Source organism: Dermochelys coriacea, chromosome 7 (assembly GCF_009764565.3).
Source record: "Dermochelys coriacea isolate rDerCor1 chromosome 7, rDerCor1.pri.v4, whole genome shotgun sequence".
In the NCBI taxonomy this organism is placed as follows: Eukaryota; Metazoa; Chordata; order Testudines; family Dermochelyidae; genus Dermochelys; species Dermochelys coriacea.
Window position 1 is genome coordinate 94,115,177 of NC_050074.1, and position 22,916 is coordinate 94,138,092.

Genomic DNA, 22,916 nt, shown 5'->3' on the forward strand with positions numbered 1-22,916 from the left:
TTTGTCTAAAAAAATCTGTTACCTTCTCAAAGAAGGTGATCAGGTTGGTTTGGCACGATCTACCTTTTGTAAAACCATGTTGTATTTTGTCCCAATTACCATTGACCTCAATGTCCTTAATTACTTTCTCCTTCAACATTTTTTTCCAAGACCTTGCATACTTCAGATGTCAAACTATCACTTTTTCCCCCTGCTTTCTTAAAAAAAAGGAACTGTTAGCAATTCTCCAGTCATATGGTACAACCCCTGAGTTTACAGATTCATTAAAAATTCTTGCCAATGGGCTTGCAATTTTTTGTGCCAGTTCCTTTAATATTCTTGGATGAAGATTATCTGGGCCCTCCGATTTAGTCCCATTAAGCTGTTCGAGTTTGGCTTCTACCTTGGATGTGGTAATATCTACCTCCATATCCCCATTCCCATTTGTCATCCTACCACTATCCCTAAGCTCTGCATTAGTTTCATTAAAGACTGAGGCAAAGTATTTGTTTAGATATTGGGCCATGCCTAGGTTATCCTTAACCTCCACTCCATCCTCAGTGTTTAGCGGTCCCACTTCTTTCTTTGTTTTCTTATTTACATCACTATAGAACCTTTTACTATTGGTTTTAATTCCCTTTGCAAGGTCCAACTCTACATGGCTTTTGGCCTGTCTGACTTTATCCCTACGTGTTCTGATCTCAATAAGGTACCTTTCCTTGCTAATCCCTCCCATCTTCCACACCTTGTAGGCTTTCTGCTTTTTCTTAATCACCTCTCTGAGATGCTTGCTCTTCCAGCTTGATCTACAACTCCTGCCTATGAATTTTTTCCCCTTTCTTGGAATGCAGGATTCTGCAACCTTGACTTGAAGTAATTTCAGGCCTCCTCTGCCTTTAGATTCACGAGTTCTTCAGTCCAATTCACTTCCTTAACTAATTTCCTTAATTTTTTAAAATTATCCCTTTTGAAATCAAAAACCCTTGTCACAGATATATTTTTGTTTATCCTTCCATTTAGTTTTAACTGAATTAGATCATGATCACTCGAACCAAGGTCCTCCCCTACAACCATTTCTTCTATGAGGTCCTCATTACTCACCAAAACCAAATCTAAAATGGCATCCCCTCTTGTTGGTTCAGCAACTAGTTGGTGAAGGAATCCATCAGCTATTGCATCCAGGAAAATCTGAATCCTATTATTATTACTAGCACTGGTCCTCCAGTCTATATCTGGCAAGTTAAAGTCTCCCATGATCACACAACTCCCATTAGTATTTACTTCATTAAAAACATTAAAGAGGTCTCTATCCATATCCAGATCGAATCCCAACAGTCTATAGCACACTCCAAGCACTATCCCAGGGGAGGCTCTAGTAGCTTTCTTCCCCAATGTGATTTTTACCCAGACAGATTCTGTCTTATCCATTCCATCATTTCTTTAGTCTATCTCATCATTGATATACAAGCCTACTCTACTACCTTTGCCTTTATTTCTGTCTTTCCTAAACAGCACATACCCTTCAATACCTGTACTCCAGTCATGACTACTATTCCACCATGTTTCTGTTATCCCTATAAATATCTGGTTTCACTTCCTGCACCAGTAGCTCTAGTTCCTCCATTTTGTTACCTAGGCTCCTCACATTAGCATACAAACATCTTAATTTTTGCTGTTTCACTTCGCTTACATTCTTTACCCAGTTGGGCACAGACATTCCACAACCAGTATCACCTATTAGACTGGTATCTACACTACCCTTCCTGCTTATGTCCATTCTCCTACCCACGGCTGTATCCTTTCTTACTTTGTTTTCTTCCCTCTCAATGTTAAAATCCGGCATGGAGATTACCTGGACATCTCCCAACCATCTCCCCCTAATTCCTAGTTTAAATCTTTCTTAATCAGTTGTGCCAGCCTCCATCCTAGAAGTCTATTTCCCTCCCTACTCAGGTGAAGTCCATCCCGAGAGAACAGTCCTCTGTCCACAAATGCTTCCCAGAGGCCATACATCCCAAAGCCCTCCTTATAGCACCACTGCCTGAGCCATCTGTTCATCATCAATCTTGTCACACCTTTATTGCCCTTCTCTAGAAACAGGAAGAATCCCACTAAAGATCACCTGAACCCCGATTTCCTTAAGCATCTTCCCCAGCCTGGCATAGTCTCCCTTGATACGTTCCAGCGAGAATCTAGCTGTATCATTTGTTCCCTCGGATCTTTCCTTCCATCAGCTCTATCAGGCGGCACTTCATACAGATGAAACTCTTCAGGTATCCCCTCCAGGATCACGTACATGCCGCAGCTTCCACATTCAGTCATCTTCGTTGCGTCTTCCATTACTTGGATCACTACCACCAGCGCCTCGGTACCTGTCACGGCCTTCGCACCCAAGTCCTGTAAGTCTTCTCCACCAACATAATACCTACTCCTTCAACAGAACTCCCACTCAAACTTCCCTGTTTACAGCTCCGTCTGCTGGCTCCTGTGCTGCTGCAGCTGTCTGTAAGGATAGGCTCCAGAAAGATGGATCTGAGCCACACAGAACAAATTTACAGTTAAGAAGTTACTCTATTGTTCCAATCCATCCCTCTGAAATTAGTAGAATCTACACTATCTACAAAAGAAACTGACTCCTTTGCACTTTAAACATAAAACAACAAAAGTAACCCACTGTGACTACAGGGAAGACTTTAAAAAAAATTAAAAGAAAAACTATATTAAATGAAAAAAGGATGAAGCAATATGACTAGGCTATATAGTATCATTGAAAAGTTGCAAGAATAAAATTGAATTGTAAACTTAAATAGTGTTGGATAACATGGTTAAAAAAAAACAAGAAAATGTATCAATAGAGCACACAAACGATATGAGGAACCTAAGGTGGGGGGGGGGGGGAGGAAATGAACCCTACATAATAAGGAAGGAAAACCAAACTAATGAGGATGCTGAAACAACAACAATATACTTACTTATCCTCAGTCTTCTTTTAATAATAAAACGTATGAAGACCTTAAAGTTAACTCTTAGAAACTGGCAACAGGAGGAGAGAGGATTTATGATAGTTGAGAAACAGGGTAGGGAAGTAACTTCTCAGCCCTCCCCAAACTCCCGTTGCCAGAAACCTTCATCCTTCACTTATGATCCTGATGGGACTTGCCATATGCTATTGACTGTAAAGCTAATAGTAAGTGTTCATCATAAAATACAGATTTGATTATATTTGATCATTCTGTTGTTTCTTCCTTACATCATATGCCATAAGTCTGCTGAACTAAAAGCAGTGAGCATTATCTAATGGTTAGAATGCAAGACTGGTAGTCAGGAGACCATTCCCATGGTGCTGCTGATTTACTGGGTGACCTTAGACAAGTCAACTGGGTCCAAATTTCAAAGAAAATTCCATAAATGTCCAGTACAGTATGAAGGCATTTTGGCTCAATACTTTTAGAAGTGCCCTCTAATTCTGTGCACGTCAGTTCTTGAGTGCCCAACTTAAGACACTTTAACCTCTCTGTACTTCAATTTTCTCCTCCAAATCTGGGAAGAATAAAACAATGTTGTGAGCCTTGACAAATAGTTAAGTAATTCGAGTTCCTCAGACAAATGGTACTATACTGCAGAAGTACAAATATTAGGATAAAAAGAACTTGGTTTACATTAAAAATGTATTAAATTATACCTATTTTAAACATTAATTGAGGAATGTCATGTCAAAATAAAGAGTATTAGCATGCATTTTAGAGTTAAAACTTTAAAACAGATGTAACTGCTAATAGAGCAATAAAATCCATTATTTTGTCCGTGGACTCAGAGTCCTCCAAGGAAATGCTGTAAGTCCACATTATTATTTATATTATTGTAGTACCCAGGAGCCCCAGTTGTAGACCAGGCTCCCACTGTGCTTGACACTGTAGAAATACGGGTCGGGGGAAGACAGTCCCTGACCCAAAAAGCCAATCTAAGTAAAAGACAAGAGAATTTGGCTATAGATACATGGAGGAGTACAAGGAAACATTGAGAACATATTGGTCAGCATGATAGAATATTGTCTCAGTACACTGGTAGCCTAACCATTGTTAGGTATTTGTATAGGTATCACAGTAAAGGAGAGTTTTAGGGAGAGACTTGAAGGGTGATAATGAGTCAGTTCTGTGGATATTTACAGAAAGTTTCTCCCAAACATGAGGGGAAGCATGAAGGTGCTTGTTTGAAACTGAGGACAACTGACAGTAACCTAAATGAGCTTTTTAAGAGTGTGTATGAATGAGGGTTGGAGGGGAAAGAGTAGGAGTCTGCAGATGTATACAGCATAAGGATGGAGGCAAAGATTTTACTGGATTTCATTTTCATTGTAAGGTTCACAATAGATGGTCACTCGAACATTTCAGTCTCTACCAACAACTGAAGGCTTTGACTTCCATTTTCCTGGTGTATTCAGGATTGTTGGAGCCTGGTCAAAAGAAAGTCTTTGCACAGTCAATACTTCAAAAATCAAGTTCAATTAGTTTCCTTCAGCTTGGTTTTCAAATGAACTTGGATAAGTGAACAAAACAAGGGACACTTGTTCAGGCAAAGATTTTGTTTTGTTTTGTTTTTTTAAATGGACTCAAAAAGAGATGGCTTTTCCAGCTAGCATTATCCTTTTTTCCCTCTAAGGAGAATCAGGCTCCTAACACGAGTTAATACCACACCCTAGAGTATCTCCTTCTAATAGTGCGCTGGAGATCAGTTAAAACATTACTCCTACATAAATGGTGGTCTTTCCTCTGGAAAACCAATTTTTTTTTCAGATTAAATAAATATGCTTAAAAGATAAAAAAAAGGCACTACTGAACTGAGAGACCAGTAGCTGTTTTAATGTCCCTTACCTACCAAAACTAGAAATTATGGACATGATTTTGAAACTGAATCCCTCCAGGAGTCTGCTATACAACCATCGGAAAGTTGGGAATTGCCCACTTCATTTCAGACTTGTTTTTAGTTGCTGCTATCTTGAGAACTATCAGAATTACAATCAATGCAGAACACAAACTGCAAGTTCAGAATCCCAGTTCTTAAATGGTATATAGTGTTCATCTCTAACCAGGTAGGCAATGCTCTGAAAACTACCATCATATTGCCAGTCTCACAAAAAAAATATATCCGATGAAGTGAGCTATAGCTCACGAAAGCTTATGCTCTAATAAATTTGTTAGTCTCTAAGGTGCCACAAGCATTCCTTTTCTTTTTGCGAATAGAGACTAACACGGCTGCTACTCTGAAACAAAATTTTGTGTTTTTCTTAAAGCCCCAGCTCCTGGAGTCATGTAATTGCTGAGAATTTTAACTTAATTTTTTCAATATATGTTTTAGCCCTCATAGTTGTGGTAACACTTGGATAACATGACCTATAAAGATTCAGGAACCTTAGGATAAAGACCCCCAAATTATTTTTAACCCAACCTAATGTTGGATAGCATATCAAGTGACTTTTGAACCCTGGGGGAGCTAGTAACACTGTTTTTGTTGTAAAAAAAAAAAAATTGCCTGATGACACGTTAGAACTGAAGTTGAGAAAGGGAGCCAGATAGTAATCAAAACAAACTGATTTAAATTGAGGATATCATTTACTTCATTATGAATAATAGGAGCAGCCAAAGGAGGGACTTTTGGACCCACGGACATTCCAGTCAAAACTGTAGAATGTTCCGACTTTCTCTGCTCTTCACCGCTTGGCTGTTTGCGCCAATCCTCCTGCTCACCACAGCTTCACTTCCATTCCTGCTTTGTCTCCTCACTTCCCTTCCCTATCTTCTAAATAAACCCACACACTCCAAAATAAATGTGAAACTAAACAGGTAGTTTGCTGCCATCATATTGTTCACTCTGCTGTACTTCTTCCCCCACCCTCTCTGTCTGTCTTGTCTATTTATTTTAGGCAATATTGTCTCATTGCCTTCCTTGTACTCCCCAATCTGTTGTCTCTCGCCTTATACTTCGATTGTGAGCTCTTTGGGGCAAAGATTGTCTTTTTGTTCTCTGTACAACACCAAGCACAACAGGGCCCTGGTCCATAACTGGGGCTCTTAGGTACCATGATAAGGCAAATTGTTTAAATTATGCTGTCAAGGTTCCTTCCCCACTCTGAACTCTAGGGTACAGATGTGGGGACCTGCATGAAAACCTCCTAAGCTTACTTTTACCAGCTTAGGCTAAAACTTCCCCAAAGCACAAACTATTTTACCTTTGCCCTTGGACTTTTCCAGTAACCAGTCAAATGTTTGGTGGTGGCAGTGGAAGAGTTGTTTGGAAACATTTCCCCCCCCCCAAAAATCCTCACCAAAACCTTGCACTCCCCTGCCTGGGGAAGGCTTGATAAAAATCCTCACCAATTTGCATAGGTGACCACTGACCCAAACCCTTGGATCTTAAGAACAATGAAAAAAGCATTCAGTTTCTTACAAGAAGAATTTTAATATAAGAAAAGGTAAAAAGAATCACCTCAGGATGAAAATCAGGATGGTAAATACCTTACAGGGTAATTAGATTCAAAACAGAGAATCCCTCTAGGCAAAACTTTAAGTTACAAAAAGACACAAAGACAGGAATATCCATTCTATTCAGCACAGCTTATTTCCTCAGCCATTTAAAGAAATCATAATCCAACGCATATCTAGCTAGATTACTTACTAAATTCTAAGACTCCATTCCTGTTCTGTCCCCGGCAAAAGCATCACACAGACAGACAGACCTTTTGTTTCTCCCTTCCTCCAGCTTTGAAAGTATCTTGTTCTCCTCATTGGTCATTGTGGTCAGGTGCCAGCAAGGTTATCCTAGCTTCTTAACCCTTTACAAGTGAAAGGGTTTTTCCTCTGGCCAGAGGGATTTTAAAGGTGTTTACTCTTCCGTTTATATTTATGACGTGCAAAAAAAATAATTTTTCCACAATCATTTTTAAAAAAGTTACATCTTTCCCACAGAAAAAAAAAGTAAAGTTATTTGCATCCCACACTGCTGCCGACATCTAACCAGTTCCTGATTCCACACCCAAGAGGACTCACAAGAGCCTACTGAAGTAATGTAAATAGATTTTATCTTTTCCCTAATCCAATATTTTCCTCTAACTTCCTTGGGCTACTATAGTTCCTTTTGAGCACAGAAAAAGGAAGTCCTTCAGACAGCAGGAGCTTGAGTCTCAAAGGGCCTTCCAGTTTTGCCAGGAAAGGGAACCACAACAGAGGGAAAAGAACCCTATTTTAAATGTACATAGTTTTAAAAATTAAAATCAAATACATATTAGAAAATTTAAAATTTATTTTTAAAGTACCTTTAAAGTCCAATAGACAACCTGCCACTGCTAGAAAAATTTTGCCAGGTCAGTGCAAATAGTTTCAGGACCCATAAAAATGCTCTCTCTCTGAAATAAACCTTAAGAACTACCATAAATAAGCAACAGCAAATCTAATCTAAAAAAACAAATATTTTACATTCATTAAAATATACCCAAGCTACAGTCACTATATGGCAAAACTGACAGATAAAACTGGATTTTAGATGTTAATAGCATTCTTCCATGAAATCTCTACATACTTCACTCCCAGACGTAAATAAAAACTCTGTTGTGGGCTGTCAAGGCTGATTCCCCACTCTGGCACTTCGAATGCAGAAGGTGGGGACCTGCAAGGATTCCAAAAATTAATACTGGCCACTCCAGGCTTGTATTAAACTCCCAAGGTTACAGCTTCTCTCTGACCTTGGATGGGTAGATGCTGCCACCACCCAAGTGCAAAAAAAATCCTTTGGACCCAGGAAGGCACACTTTGGAATTCCTCCCTGTGGGGTACCCTCAATCCCTTTCACCCTCCCTCCGGGGAAGAGCTGAGAAAGAAAACAAAGGAAATCAGCTGTTGCCACCAGCTAATTAAACATGTGCACAGCCCCTTAGGACACAAAAAACCAATCCTGTTCTTAAAAAGCTAAATTTTATTAAAAACAAAAAGAATACACATCTGGAACTTAGGCTATTGCTAGATTTAAAAAGAGCAATAATTAAGCCCCAGGAATGGTTAGTATGTGATGTGCCTGGTGGATAAGTAGTCTTTGGTTGCATATGTATTCAGACAGCCTTCTGTTGATTTCACCAGCTCAGCTGATGAGCCACCTGAGGAAGTTGCCTATTGATCTGTAGGGGTTCAAAAATTAGAACAAAAGACTTTTTGTGGGACTGATAGGGACATTGAAAGAGGCCCTGAAAACAGACACATTACTGGTTTTCAAGGTCATTCAGTCACCCTACGTGGCAGTTAAATTAGAAGTACAATCACACAACTGATTTCCTGTTGTAGCAGGCAATATGTGCCACAAAATACAACATCAGTTGCTCTTTTTTAGATTCTAACCTCTATGTAACAGCAAACAGGATTTGACATTATGGGCAGAAGAGGGAAACTGTGAAAAGTCCAAAGCAAAAACACAAGAGAGGACTCAGATATTGAACTAGTTACTGGTTGTACAGTGACCTTGTTTTTGAACAATGTATATTAGCAAATCCCTCCTTCAGCCAGATCTGCATAGTGCGAATGGAGGACTGTGATAGGAAAGAACTGGACAAAATATTTTGTCACCCAGGACATACAGAAATGCATATGAATTTTGGAACTCTGCCAAATGTTCTGCCAAACAAAAGAACTGCACCCCAACACTACAATTAATTTTATGAGTGTTATTTGTATTTCTAAGTATTATAAATTATATTTTGTAAGCACATACACTCATGTGGTATACTGAAGTCTTACTTCTCTGAAACCTGGCACATGATTAACTGCCTTCTAAAAACTGTATTAAGAAAACAAGATGCATATGACTGATTGTATATTGTGAGGCTATATAGAAGCTATAAAAAGGAATAAGATACTCAATTCTGATTTGTGTAACTTGAAACATATATTGTTCAGTAACAGACACTAATATGGTGACAGGTGCTTTATAAATGCATACAACAAAAAAAGGCCCTATAAGCCTACCTTGTATATTTAAATGATACACGATAATTAGAGTGAAAATATCTTTTAAAAGGCATAGCCCTGGGATACTGGTTTTATTATACAAGTGAGACAAGAGATCCAATTTTTCTACATCCAGGCTATGTGTGTGCTGAATGGCCAACAAGATTTAAGTAGAACTTCTTTAGACATCACCTAATTATTGCAGTGTACACTATTGCATGAAACTAGAACTGAAACAGAGCTCCAGTCAAAACCCAATTCCTACATTTTGAGAGGTCAACCTAAAAACAATCCTGGTATAAGCCTCTGCCTGAAACTTTGCCTGAGAGTGCAACAACCACCCAGGCAATTGTGACATTTCCCACTCATGTTATGGACTAATTGTGTGCATCTAAAACCTCTTCTCTTAATATGTGACTAGTTGGCCTCATTGGGGTTCTACACTGTATGTACTTTTTAATACAAATTATACATAATCATTTCTAAAGCTCCTGTTTTCAACTCCTCTTCCAGCTACTTCATGTGAAGGGAAGCAAGACTACAGACACGGCTATGACATGACCACATGCAGAGGGAAGGTAGCTACACAGGGTACTCCCCCTTCTGCATATCCACTACAAAAGAATTGTGCAGACTGCGGGGGGAGGGGGGGGAAGGGACTTGGATGGAAGCTGCACTACACAGTAGACTCTCCCAGAACTCCGAAGGAGCCACATGGAGCAATATATTTGCTCCAAGAATCATGGAAGAACCACTGGGGGAGGTAGGACTTCAAACAATCTTGTTTGCTCTTTGACCACCCAAGATGGTCACAGAACAACCTTGGATGAGCAACCTGTGAACTTCCTGGCCTGATCAAGTAATAGGCATGACTGGCAAGAGCCAGAGGGGAATGCAGAGGGGCTCAGCTGGCCAATAATCTGCAGAATTGGAGTTTTGGATACATGCAGATTCCCTGCTTTTATTGCTTACCTTACACCTGCACCTCTTTTGGTTCCATACACTAAAAGAGATGAGATTACAAAGGACCTGCATCTTTTACAGGGCCAGGGAATGTTTGTAGTTAGTTAGTTCCCACCCAAATAATTTTGAGCAGAAGGGAGTTATATAGACATACAGCAGGTGTCTAGTTTATTTGAAAAAAGTCACCAGAACATGAAGCTTATTAGTAAAATATATAAATATTAAACAATTTTAGAAGTACAAAATATCACTGTCCACTAAATGAAGCATCCTACAGAACACATTTATTTTAATATACTCATATGAATTGAGCAATTCATTATCTTAATCTAGTTTATATATTCTCTATCTCTATCTATTATGAAAAAATGAAACTAGCAAAGGCAGGCAAAGAAGCGAAATATGCTCTTAAAGCATTTTAGCTTGGATACTAAAAACAATATTCTCCCCTTCATTTTCATAAGCAGGCAGGATCCAAAACAAGCAGAACCAAGCCAGAGAAATTAAAGGGTGAGAGCTGACATCATGGAAACAGGTTTCAGAGTGGTAGTCATGTTAGTCTGTATCGGCAAAAAGAACGAGGAGTACTTGTGGCACCTTAGAGACTAAAATTTGGGCATATGCTCCTCTGCCATGTACATTGGCCAAACCGGACAGTCTCTACACAAAAAAATAAATGGACATAAATCAGACATCCAGAATTATAACATTCAAAAGCCAGTCAGAGAACACTTCAACCTCCCTGGTCACTCAATTACAAACCTAAAAGTTGCAATACTCCAACAAAAAAAACTTCAGAAACAGACTCCAAAACGAGAAACTACAGAATTGGAATTAATTTGCAAACTGAATACAGACCTCCAATCAAAACCCATTAAATTAGGCTTGAATAAATAACTTTGATCTAATAACAGATCTTCTAAGCCCACAATGCTCATTTCATCTCCTCTATAGCATTTTTCTGACTTCTTAACTGACACAACTGATTTAGAAAAAGTTGGTCATGTCCCCAGATAGCATTAAATTAAGCTTGAATAAAGGCTAGGAGTGGATGGGTCATTACACAAAGTAAAAACTATTTCCCCTTGCTAATTTTTCCCCTACTGTTACTCATACTTTCTAGTAAACTGTTGGAAATGGGCCATCCTGATCATCACTACAAAAGTTTTTTTTCCCTCCTGCTGATCATAGCCCACCTTAATTGATTACTCTTGTTAAAGTTAGTATGACAACACCCATTTTTTCATGTTCTCTGTGTATATATACACATCTTCCTACTGTATTTCCACTGCATGCATCCAGCGAAGCGGGTTTTAGCCCACGAAAGCTTATGCCCAAATAAATTTGTTAGTCTTTAAGGTGCCACAAGTACTCCTCGTTCTTTTGACATCATGGAAGTTTCTCAACTGGAGCTCCACAAGCTTGTTCCTTCATGGGAATTTGGAGGCACTGTAGATGAAGTAGATTCACGGAGCAGTCACTCTACACAGCATGATTCCCTCCATATCCCACTGATTTCCAAGTGGAAATTCAATCAGGTGTTAATGCTGCTTGAAACTACTTGCGCTGCTATGAGGGGAAATCAGCCAACTAAGTGGCTGATTTCAATCAACAATCGAGTTTTGTATTTGAAATAAAAGGAATGCATTATAAAAATGTTAGAATAAAGATGTATTGTAGCACAAATCTCAGAAATACCAGAGTTCACTTCAGAGGCTTTCTTGCTGTACACTGCAGCACAGATGGAGAAAAATATTGTGGGAGGAAAAGTCCCACATCAGAGCATTGTCTAAAACAACAGACAGCAAGAGTCCTACAACACTAGGCAAGGTCACATGCAACTGGAGAGTCATCTGTTTAACAAAACATACTATTATTAGATGCAAGTTATACAGCACTTGTGCATACTAATAGAATTAAAATATTATCCCAAAATAAATATTTAAAAATACCTTTCATGTAACTTTACTTTGGTACACAACATTTTCACTTTTTTGCTTAACCAGAAGTAATTAAATATGTTCTTAAGAATTAACAGCAAGAAACACACACAAAAAGTTAACTGTACGAGTACATAGGAATACCTTTACATATTTTAAAGATATTTAAATGGTATTTAAAGTATTTATTAAAAAAAACTTTACAGGTCAATTTAAAAATTAAGCGGATCATTTTTACCTTTTTAAAAAGAGATCTCCATTGCAATTTTCTTACCAAATTACTAAAGGTTACTTTTCTGTTGATTGCAATATACAACAAAAGACATTCCAGAGTACAGAACCCATTTAGTCTACTAAGGCGTGCCGCAGACTACTGTGGGTAAAATGTCACAGCTGAAATACTAGCCTGCAGAATGCTGATCTTCATGCAAGGCTCAATCCTGCATTACTCGCACACCCAAAACTTCCCTAGACTGAATAAGAGATTTGGATGCAGAAGGATTTTCCTTGATATTCATATATGCCCCGAGGTTTGACACCTAACTCGCTTATAACCCAACGAATCACCACAACAGATGAGATCACCTGAGACACCGTTGCTGATAGTTGCTAGGTGTGCACTCTTGGGCACTGGAAATCAGATGATTCTGGAGGAGAAAGTTTAGTTTTGAAACTCATCCCCATCAGCACTCTGTTAGAGGTGACCTTTACAGGTTTTCAGAAAGAAGTACAAGACCCCTTTTAGGTTAAGCATTTGTTTGACTATGGTGGATTATTTATGACTGGTTAGGGTAGTTCAGGAAAGAATACTGTAGATGGTTTGATTTAGTATCTAGTTGCTTTCAGTTATGTCATGTACCCAAATGCTAGAGCGATGGAACATAATAGACCATTAATGGCCAGAGTTCGATTTCACGCTGGAGTAAGTCTGAAGAAATTCCACTTTCTTAAAGTGAGATCAGAATGCTGTCACTAAAGAAAGAAAAGAGATAGGTAGTGCTAACACAATGACCCTCTTCCTCAACTCTCATGCAACTCTCAAAGTAAATAGGAGTTTTGCTCAGAAATCAAGAGTGTAATATGATCCACTTTGGCAGAAGCATGATTGTGGAAACCCCACCCACAGTCAGATCTCCACACAGGTCTGCCAAGACAAACTAAGTTGTATGCAGTGTAAGTCGTGCTGCTCCGATTTGTGTATTCAGTCACTTACAGCCTCAGGAACTCACAAACAATAATGCTAATTTAAATGGGATTAAAAAAGTAATTTGAGGGCAGAATTTGACCACTGACAAACATGGCTCATACTTCTGCATACTAACAGTTTTTTATAACAAAAATAATAAAAAAAATTAGAAGTGCAATTTCATAGTTAAAGATTGTGGACCAATTCCACATCCCTTATTCACACAACTAATACCAAATGACTGCAAGGGGACTAGTTATGAAAATAAGTTCTATTCATGTTGGAGTTGCATGATTAAGCATTATGTTTCACTTATGGATTTTTTTAAAGTATAAAAATATAGCAGACATTATGATTAATTAGTTGTATTAGCATAGTGCCAAGGAGCCCTATTCATTGACCAGAATCTCATTGTGCTAGATGCTGTACAAAAGCAGAACAAAAAGAAGGTTCCTGCCTAAAGAGCCTGGTTCCTAATAAGGTTATTTCAAAACAAAACTAACCAACACGGAAATACTTTCTATTGGAAGATTACTTTCAATTGATCTTTGAAATATATATTTTATTTTAATGAAAAACACTCAGTAACAGTTCTAATTTTAATGCAGTTATTCATAGATATATAGATTAAGACCAGAAGGGACCATTGTGATTTATGTCCTGTGTTATGCAGGAAGTTAGACTAGGACTTCCCTGAATTAATTCCTGATTGAGGTCCAATAGCTATGGTTGAACTAGAGCATATCTTTTAGAAACTTATCCAATCTTGATTTTAAAATTACTGGTGATAGACACTCCACCACAACCCTTAGTTAACTATTTCAATAGTTATTTCCTACACTGTTAAACAAAATAAATTGTGCCTTATTTCTACTGTTTCCAAACATCAAGTCACTCTTGTAGCCTTTTTCTGAACCCTTTCCATGACTCTCAATGGATACTTTGATGATTTATTGTTTTTCTTATCCTTACTTTACTGATAGAGTTTTCCCTGTCTTTTCTTATGTATCATTTATTGTCAGACTGTCAAAATTATGCAAAAATATAGAGAAGATACTGGTTAAACTATATTTAGTATTAAATCTTGCTTAATGCAACAAAAATACATTGTCCAACACATTCCACATAAAAGTCTATGGAGTTTGAGGGTAGCTGGCACTCTGTATAATTGGGCCCCAAAAAGGGGAGGTTTCTAAGAGCAAATCTAGCTACAAAGAAAACTGTCTCAACACATGGGAAAATGAAAATGAACTCATAATAATGTATTGGATCAATGTCTTAACATGGCAAAAATATGAGAAGTTCCTTTTACTCAGATGACTAAGAGAAGAATGGAAGAATTTAGCAATCCCCTGTTAATTTCTATGCAAACTGGGCACGGTTTCTCATGACTTACGCAGTCCAGTTTATCTCTCTCAACAGCTTTCTATTGGTGATCTACAATATATTCAGTTTCCTGTGATAAAGTTATTTGTAGTTTGATTTGGTTTATTTTTTCCTCCCGTTTGCCGAGGTGTTGCTCATCTTGTCACGGTTTTCATCTAATTAGAAATATACATATACTGTTTGTAGATAGTCCTATTTCTCATAGGATGATTCAAAAATTAAAAGGAGGGCTTCTGATTTAAGATTATTATTAGGTAATCATAAATTCTGGAATTTAAATTCTTTATTAATTCTCAGATGTTGAGAATTTTTTTTTTTAATAAGGGGGCAAAAATCTTATTCCCACTTCTGAAATACTTATAAAATTTATGTTTTTATTCATTCAACAAAATATTGATATAAACATAAAATACTAATTTTAAATACTACTCCGTTGCAAATGTGCATTACAATTAGGGATGGGCAAACCACATGGCAAAATAAGAACCTGTCTGAACATTTGTCTGCTCCTTGAACTACAGCCAACCCTTTCATGAGTTTTTGTATCATTTCAAAAAGAACAGGAGTACTTGTGGCACCTTAGAGACTAACAAATTTATTTGAGCATAAGCTTTCGTAATGCATCCGATGAAGTGAACTGTAGCTCACGAAAACTTATGCTCAAATAAATGTTAGTCTCTAAGGTGCCACAAGTCATCCTGTTCTTTTTGCGAATACAGACTAACACAGCTGCTACTCTGAAACCTGTATCATTTCAGTTACCATCCTACTATCCTTAGAATGCAGCAACTCAGCCTGCTGATACTCCTATAGCTCCTCTCTAGGCTTCCATGCTAGTCTCATTCCCCAGAGTGTACAGTATACCTGAGAACCAGCAAGTCTTGCACACTTTGGCCCCAATCCTGCAAACACTTCAATAGGACTAGTAAGGAATGCAAAGTTACTCACAAAGCTAAACTTTTTCAAAAATATCAAAGGCAAGGCCAGAACCAGTGAAAAAACTTTTTTTTAAAAAACACACTTTGTTGCTTTGATTTCCAGGTTTCAGCCTAGAACGAACTTTTATAACATCTGAGAACTGGGGCTTATTACTGTAAGCCACCAAAATGCTGGGGAGAGACCACTTCACCCCAGTAGCCTAAAACTTAGTAGTTGATCAGATGTTGCACCTCACCCAGAACAATCCACTGAGATGTGATTAGCCAGAAAGTTTAAAGCAATGAAATATGAAACTTATTACTGATATAAACCAGGCTGTAAAGGGAGAACTTCGGGGGGAAGACAGTGAGGACTTTAAACCCAGTTGTAATTTATAACAAGCTTGTTACAATCCACCCCCCCCATAAAAAAAAAAAATCATTCTCTGCATTTCCTCAAATCCTCTGCAGAGGAAGGAGATATATTACAACTAAATACTGCAGTGTGAATGCATAGAAACTGCATTTTAGCGTGGATCATCATCTTCACAAGCCTACTGGAGAACCGATACATGGGAAGGAAAGGGGATGACAAACTAGGGTGCAAGTGTAGCCGATGCAAGGATGTCAGACCTAGTACAACCCCTCTTAAGTCCGTGAGGTTGCCGGGGTGCACAATCAGGTGTGAACCCATGTCCCCGTAGCTCGGTGACTGGGGGGAGGGGGAGGGGCGCTCTCCCACCACCCGAAACCCCAAAGCAGCCTATGGGGGCGATTCTGGGTAACCAGGAGGCCCACCCACCCCAGCCCCAGGAACTCAGGCAAGGAGCCTGTGGAAGCGCCTCACCCGCGGGGGATAAGTAGAAGGAGGCAACTTTCAGCGTCTCCCCAGCCTCTTCCTCCTGCCGCTGCCGCTGCCGCTGAGGCCGGGCGGCGGGTCACTGCAGCAGCCCCGAGAGCTCTCGCCCCGGCTGGCTGCGCAGGGCAGGCTCCGAGTCAGGGCAGTCCCCCAACTCAACGGCTCCGCTGAGCGCGCGCTGACCCAGGGGGAGGTGGCCTGCCGGGCTCGCAACGCCCAGCTGGGAGAACCGCGGCTCGCTCAGCCCGGGGGCGGGGGGAGGGGGGGGGGAGAGAGAAGGGGGCCACGGCCGGGTTCCCCCCGCAGGGCGGGCGGGCAGGCAAGGAAACGTGCCCAGCCCTCCTCTCCCCCAGCGGGCATCCTGATCCTCCCCTCCCACAAATCACACACGCTGCAGGGAGGAAGGTTATTGCACCTACCCAAAAGCATGGGAGGTGGGGGGGGGGGGGCACCCGCAGAACTCACGGGACAAGATGGGGCTGAACCTTCCGCCCAGATCCTTCTCCCCTCCCCCCGAGAGTCTCCCCGGTTATATGTACCGCTGTGAGGCCTTAGGTACATTGACCTTCCATTCCATGTTAAAATGGTTACAAGCAATATTAAATACATACTCCCATCCAAAGAGTTTGCGCCATTGTATGCCGTGCTGCGTGCACTGATCGAGAGTTTACATTGTTAGAAACACCTCTCCAGTACACTCCACCCCCTCCCAGCTGTAACGCATTTGCTTTTTAGGCAATAGCGCAGTGTTCTATAGCTACTATCCCCGGTGCCTTTCATCACTTTTAGAGCTGCAGCCTGCCTGCTCTTGGATTACGGTGCATCTTCACAAGCTCTCAAGTTCAGAACGTCTCTGCTGCTACCAATTAAGCTACTGAGGTTAGGGTGTCAAGGCCACTACAGCAAACTATTTGGGACTTGAGAGTTCCAAAATGCTGAACTAAGAGAGTCACGCAAATACATTCAACTGTTATTTTTACATTCGATTTGGTTTGTAAAGCTCAAATGACACCAGAGCTTGGAAGGAGGAAAGGACTTGGGTAAAGACCAAACGCAAAAGAAGAGAGTTACTTTCCCCAAAGTTTCCTACACCATAGCAGTTGACGTGCATCTTCAGTTGATTTGTTTTCAGCCTTTCCTGTTAGTTTTGCTTACCTCTGGCAGGCAACTCATTCTGTTTAAGTGGTAATACCCAGTGACTCAAGATCACTGGATAACGGAGCCTTCTCCAAGTCTTCGTAGAGCAGAAGCTGGTCCAGAGCCATTGTGTGTCTCACACGTTGTGAATGAAAGTTCAGTACAGAGACTAATCTGTGTGAAAGAGTTGGCTTTTTTCCCCCGTTCGACTGTAGAGTCGAGTTGTGTCCCTCCTGCTGTCTCACTGCATTGGAATGTCTGAGCTAACTGTGCTTCCAAAGAGCTCAATACCGAGCAGAGCTGTACTGCCCAGACCTTGTGGAGATTTTAATTCACTTCCAAGCCTTGCCAACAGTTGCACACAAGGTGCCTTTTTTACACCCTGCTCTCTGTCCAGCAAAAAATGCAGGCTATCTCAGTGAAAACAATGGCTCAATTCAGGACTTTGTTCAGAAGTGCAGCACACAACCTCTGCACTGTGCACTGCTGCCAACCATTATCTATGGGAAGAAAGACTTAACTAAAGTCTGTGAAAGGGGGAAATATTGTACCGTTTCCAAGTACTTTATGGAAAAATACAATTTAAATTAACTCAGCTGTGCATCTTTGCATGCAAGACTTTCTGGTCTTTGTGTGCAGAGTCAAACAAGGAGAAAAGGCATCTTGATCTTTTTAGAACTTAATTTTAAAAGTAGTATTCCAATTCTGAAAACAGCAAACAACTGGCTGTAAACAACTTGCAATTTTATTTTTGGACTTTTCTATATAAAGAATACAAATGCTCATAGCTGGTATGTGGAGATAATGTCCCACTGTTGGGTTGTAAGAAACTTAATTTACTTCATTCCCTTCTAATACAAGGAATTCATACTGTTTTCTAAGGGAACCATATCTTACACTTGAGGGTCAGGTATTTACTATTGTATATTATACACTTACTTTACTTCAGAAAATATATTGTCTCTCTTTATACCATGCTCAGAGGACAAGTATTATAAAATGGTGACACTATGATAGTGTGGGCACCTATACTGAGTGTAGCATAGTTGGGAATCAAAGTGTAATAAGTCTACTATGAGATGTGTTATAACAGACTTTTAAAACCAGTAAATGTAGCTGTCTAGTGAAGTAAAACCTAGGAAAGATATATATTTTCTGAAAGCATAGGGTTTGGTTTGGTTTTTTTTTTTTTTTTACACTATTACTGTAGCCAGATATTTGTAATATTCACTTAATATTACATGGCTTTATTAGCTACTTATTTTAAGCTTGGTTCTTTCAACAAGCTTAAACTGCAAGGTTATTAGAGTAAAGAATGAAAAGTGCTAAAATATGCGAGCCACAACAGATCACCTCAGCCTTCCTAATATGATTTTCACTTTATACTGTTATGTCTAGTTTAATCTGAATTATGTTTTAGTTGAAATTAAAACAAACAGTTACACCAATTCAAAATACTTTATATTAATCATTCTCTACTGAAATGGACCATATATTGGTTGAAATCCTCATGGCCTCCAGTATGGTTTGGATTTCACCCATAGTACATAGTATTAATAGTAATGTCCCTTTTTTGCCATAGGTGAAATTTTGTTGGTTCTTTCCCCTTAGCCAATTCACATTTTGAATTGAAAATATTTGTATTGTGTTTCAGCAATTTTTAATTTGGACACAAGTATATTTAATTTACAAATATTGTAACAGTATATATAAATATAAATTAAGTAAATAAAATAGTGTGATTTACATTTTTAAAGCACCAAATTTCAGTAGAAGAGGACTAGTAGTTGTTCAGTAAATTATGAGTGGGAGTAGAAATACAAGCAATAGCAGCCTCTCTAAAGAAGAGCTTTTCATGGAGCCTTTCTGCTTTTTCAATTGTTTCAATAAGTACAGGAAACTTGTATCAAATTATTCCAGTGGAAAATGTATCTGCCATTTTCCTTCACAATATATTAGCACTTGGTTTTTATTAACTTGGCAAGAGTATATGTTTATTGTACTGAAGAGTAATAAAAGGTTATAACCTTCATAAAATGAAAAAAATTGGGAAAATCATCTAAATCCTTGATTCAGCAACATACTTACACATGTGCCTTACTTTAAGCACATGAGAAGTCAATGGGATTACTCGCATACTTAAGGTAAGCGCATTCTTTAGTACCTTACTGACTTGGGGAACTAACCTCTCTGTAACCCCATTCCTCATCTGTAAATATGGGATAACACTTCTGTTTCACAGGGGTATTGCGAGGATAAATATTTATGAGGTTCTCAGATACTATGACAATTGGGGCCACAGAAATACCCAAATAGATAGAAAATTGCAAATGTGAAACATCCATGTCTGATACCATGGTGATAGGCACATTAGAAATACTAGATAGATTAGATGGGTACATCTGCTGGGTTAGGACACCTCCTCCTCAATTTTTTAGCACCTTAATTATTTCTTTCCATGGAGTTGCAGAACTATTGCATTCAGACTCCTTCCTCCAAGCTATTTTTATGTGCTTGTTAATCCAGAAATCACATTCCTGAAAAGTGTTGCAGACTAAAATAAAGTTTTAATAGAAAGGAATAACATATATAGGTATATCTAAAAAATGAGTTTTCATGTAACCCCATAGTTAATTATGTTTTCCACATGATTTTCCTTGTTAAGAAGCTGCATGGAAGTCATTGGCAGATCAAGACAGACAAGCTTTGCTGGTTCTCTTAAGCCACTTGTAGTAATTTAGGAAATTAACAGAAGTATACAAGACTTCCTGATCTGCCTGCAACAGCTTGTGAAGACTTAACCAGGAAAAAAATTCTGCATAAATATAACCACCAGGGCTTTGGTGGCAAGTTCTAAGGCTGCCTATTAGAGGATAATTCATTCAGATGATCTCTTTGCCCTCCACGCTGCATCACTCAGTTTTTCAGTTCACTTTTGACTGCACAGTTCATTGGCATTACTACATTGTATAACAGGAGTAATTCCTCTACACAACTGACATTTGGGAAGTCTGGCTCCATACTTAGCCCCTTATCAATGGGGCTACTAAAAAGGTTTAGTTTAACTAAGTTTTGGAAAAATTATTGAAAACGAGTGTGTTATTGGGGAGGGGATACTCCACAAGTATACATCTGCTTCAAGGGCTCCATCCCCTTCAGTGTTGCATTGCATTCCAAATGCTAACATTTGAGGGGATAATTTTGGAGCTGCCAGAGTTTATTATTTCTGACCGACAACTTCTAACCTAGCATTTTGAAGGTATGAAAACTGTCTTCTGCTGAGTTGGACTCATAGATCACAGTCTTTTGAAATACTATTCTGTCATGTGGGTCCATGGAATCCCTCACAAGATGGAAGAGTCTTCCATTCTTCTTCCCTAAGCCTCCACATCACACTTATCCTTTTATGTGAAGACTAGATAGGGTGGCCTTTATTCCTTGAGGATTCAAGGCTGAAAGTAATGCCAACACAATGCCCATAGCTTCTGTGGGCCTGATGATAGAGAGAGGAGAAAACCACCTCAAATTTACCATGCAAGTGCTAGCATCTTAGAGAAAATGGCTTGTCTTCACATACAGCGCTACAAAGCTTCTCTCGTTGACATAGTTAATCCACCTCCATGAGGGGTCATAATGCTGTCTACATGGGGAGTGAGGTTGGTATAACTACGTCACTGACGGGTGTGGATTTTTCACTAAGCAACATAATTATACCAATATAGGTCTGTAGTGTAGATCTGGCCTTGGTCTACACTGTGCTTCTTTGATCTAAAATCTACAGAATGGAGTGTAGAGAAGTTTTTTTCTTTAATTATGATATTTTATAACAATATTTTCAAACTATCTAATTTTAAACAAACATTTTTAACATTCATATAATTTTAAAATGTCAGTATTTTCTTCAAGTTTTCCTCCAAAATGCACCTAAGAACACACACACAAATTTAAAAAATAAAAATAAAATAAAAAAAGTTAGAAACACATGATCACAAATTTAGACTGAAAAGGTTCTCTCAACTTCAACTATAGTATCACTACCACAATATTAGAATTTTAAAAACCCACATTTATTATTCAAAGATTCTTGCTTTCTACTAATATTGGGCCAGATCACTTCCTTCTACATTAAGAGCCACAGGAGAGCGCTTTTGGGAAGGAAATCACAGTCAAGATCTTCTTGTGGAACTTCTACCTACATCATCCTACCAGGGAGGTGGGATTTGCCCTCTTCCCAAAAGAAAAAAAAAATAGGGTCTGTTGACAAGCCAGGCAAAGCCCTGGTGATCCTCAAGAAGGTAAACCCCACCTAGCTTCCTGGAAGCACTGTTCCACTGGAACCATGCTAGCTGAAAATCCCATCGTTTCCAGTGGCTTCCAAAATCCACAGTGGGGTCATGTGGAAAAGGTAATATAGCTTGGGGATGAATGATCTTTGCAAGGGAAGGTATACAAGGCCACACAAGGGACAAAGTTAATTGCCTCCAATTCACTCCACCTCTTATCCTGCTCAGTTGTCTTTCCTACTGCAGCACAGATTCTGCGCACATGGAATAATCCACCAAGTCCTGCCAAGCAATCTCCTTTCCATACACAATTGACAGGTCCTCTGTATCAGGGAGGATACATTCTGGCCCACTATAAGAGAGTTCTTTGGGGAAATCCACAGTCTCAGCTCCGAAGGCTGTTGCTTTACTGAAAGTATTCATTTCAAATCAAATGATTTCTAATAGTTTGCACTCCTAAAAGGAAGTTTAAATCAGTGTTTCTCAACCTGGGATTCATGATCCCCAGGGAGGTGTCACAGGACAAGTTTAGGGTCACAAGTGCAGGGCCAGCATTAGGGGTGGCAAGCAGGGCAACTGCCCGGGGCCCTATGCTACAGGGGTGCCCCACAAAGTTAAATTACATGCTTCAGCCCGCGTCCTGCCACCGCAGACTCAAGCATGTAAATTAATTTTGCAAGGTCCCCTGGTGTGGGGCCCCGGACAATTGCCCTGCTTGCCACCCACTAATGCTGACCCTGATTATTAATAATTTACTTAATATTTAAGGTGGGGGGGGTTGCAATTTTGTCAAGTCTTAGTCACATTTTTTTAAAGTCCAAAGGGGGTAACCAGGACAAAAAGGTTGAGAAATACTGATTTAAATCAATACCCTATTGTACTTTCTTAAAACAATAAGTATAAAACCCATAGGTGCAGATATTAAGAGCTGTTCTGGTATTTTGGAGTTATGTCTAAGTTTTTCAGACTTAGACTCTAGCATATAAAAGGTCCTAACCAAAGCTGCTATCTTACAAATGTTCCATGGGTCTAGAGAGACAACTGTGTTGGAACAGTAAGTACCTCCTGGTTAACAACCATATAATGTCACTTTACCAGAGTGAGTGATTCCATCCAGCCTGATTGCTGTATTGTTGGGCTTATGTGAATCATTTCGGAGACATAATAAGCATGCTCAGCCGGAGTCTTTTGACATCATAATGCAGAAAAATGTTTAATCTCTGGACAAAAAGACCACCACAAAATGTATCTACTGGCTATCAGAGACACGGTGGGAGAG

General features: G+C 39.3%; 1 protein-coding gene across 2 annotated transcripts in view; it reads right to left on the reverse strand.

Annotated features, from left to right (window-relative positions):
• PLCE1 (phospholipase C epsilon 1) overlaps positions 1-22,916 on the reverse strand; it is a 340,325-nt gene that overhangs the window by 310,731 nt on the left and 6,678 nt on the right. The window contains exon 1 of one of the 2 annotated variants that reach the window (XM_043518170.1): positions 17,373-17,608. The exons of the other annotated variant lie outside the window; for it this stretch is intronic. The gene's annotated coding sequence lies outside the window, so the exon portion shown is untranslated. Of the gene's footprint in view, positions 1-17,372; positions 17,609-22,916 lie in introns of those variants that run through there. 2 annotated transcript variants of the gene reach the window in all.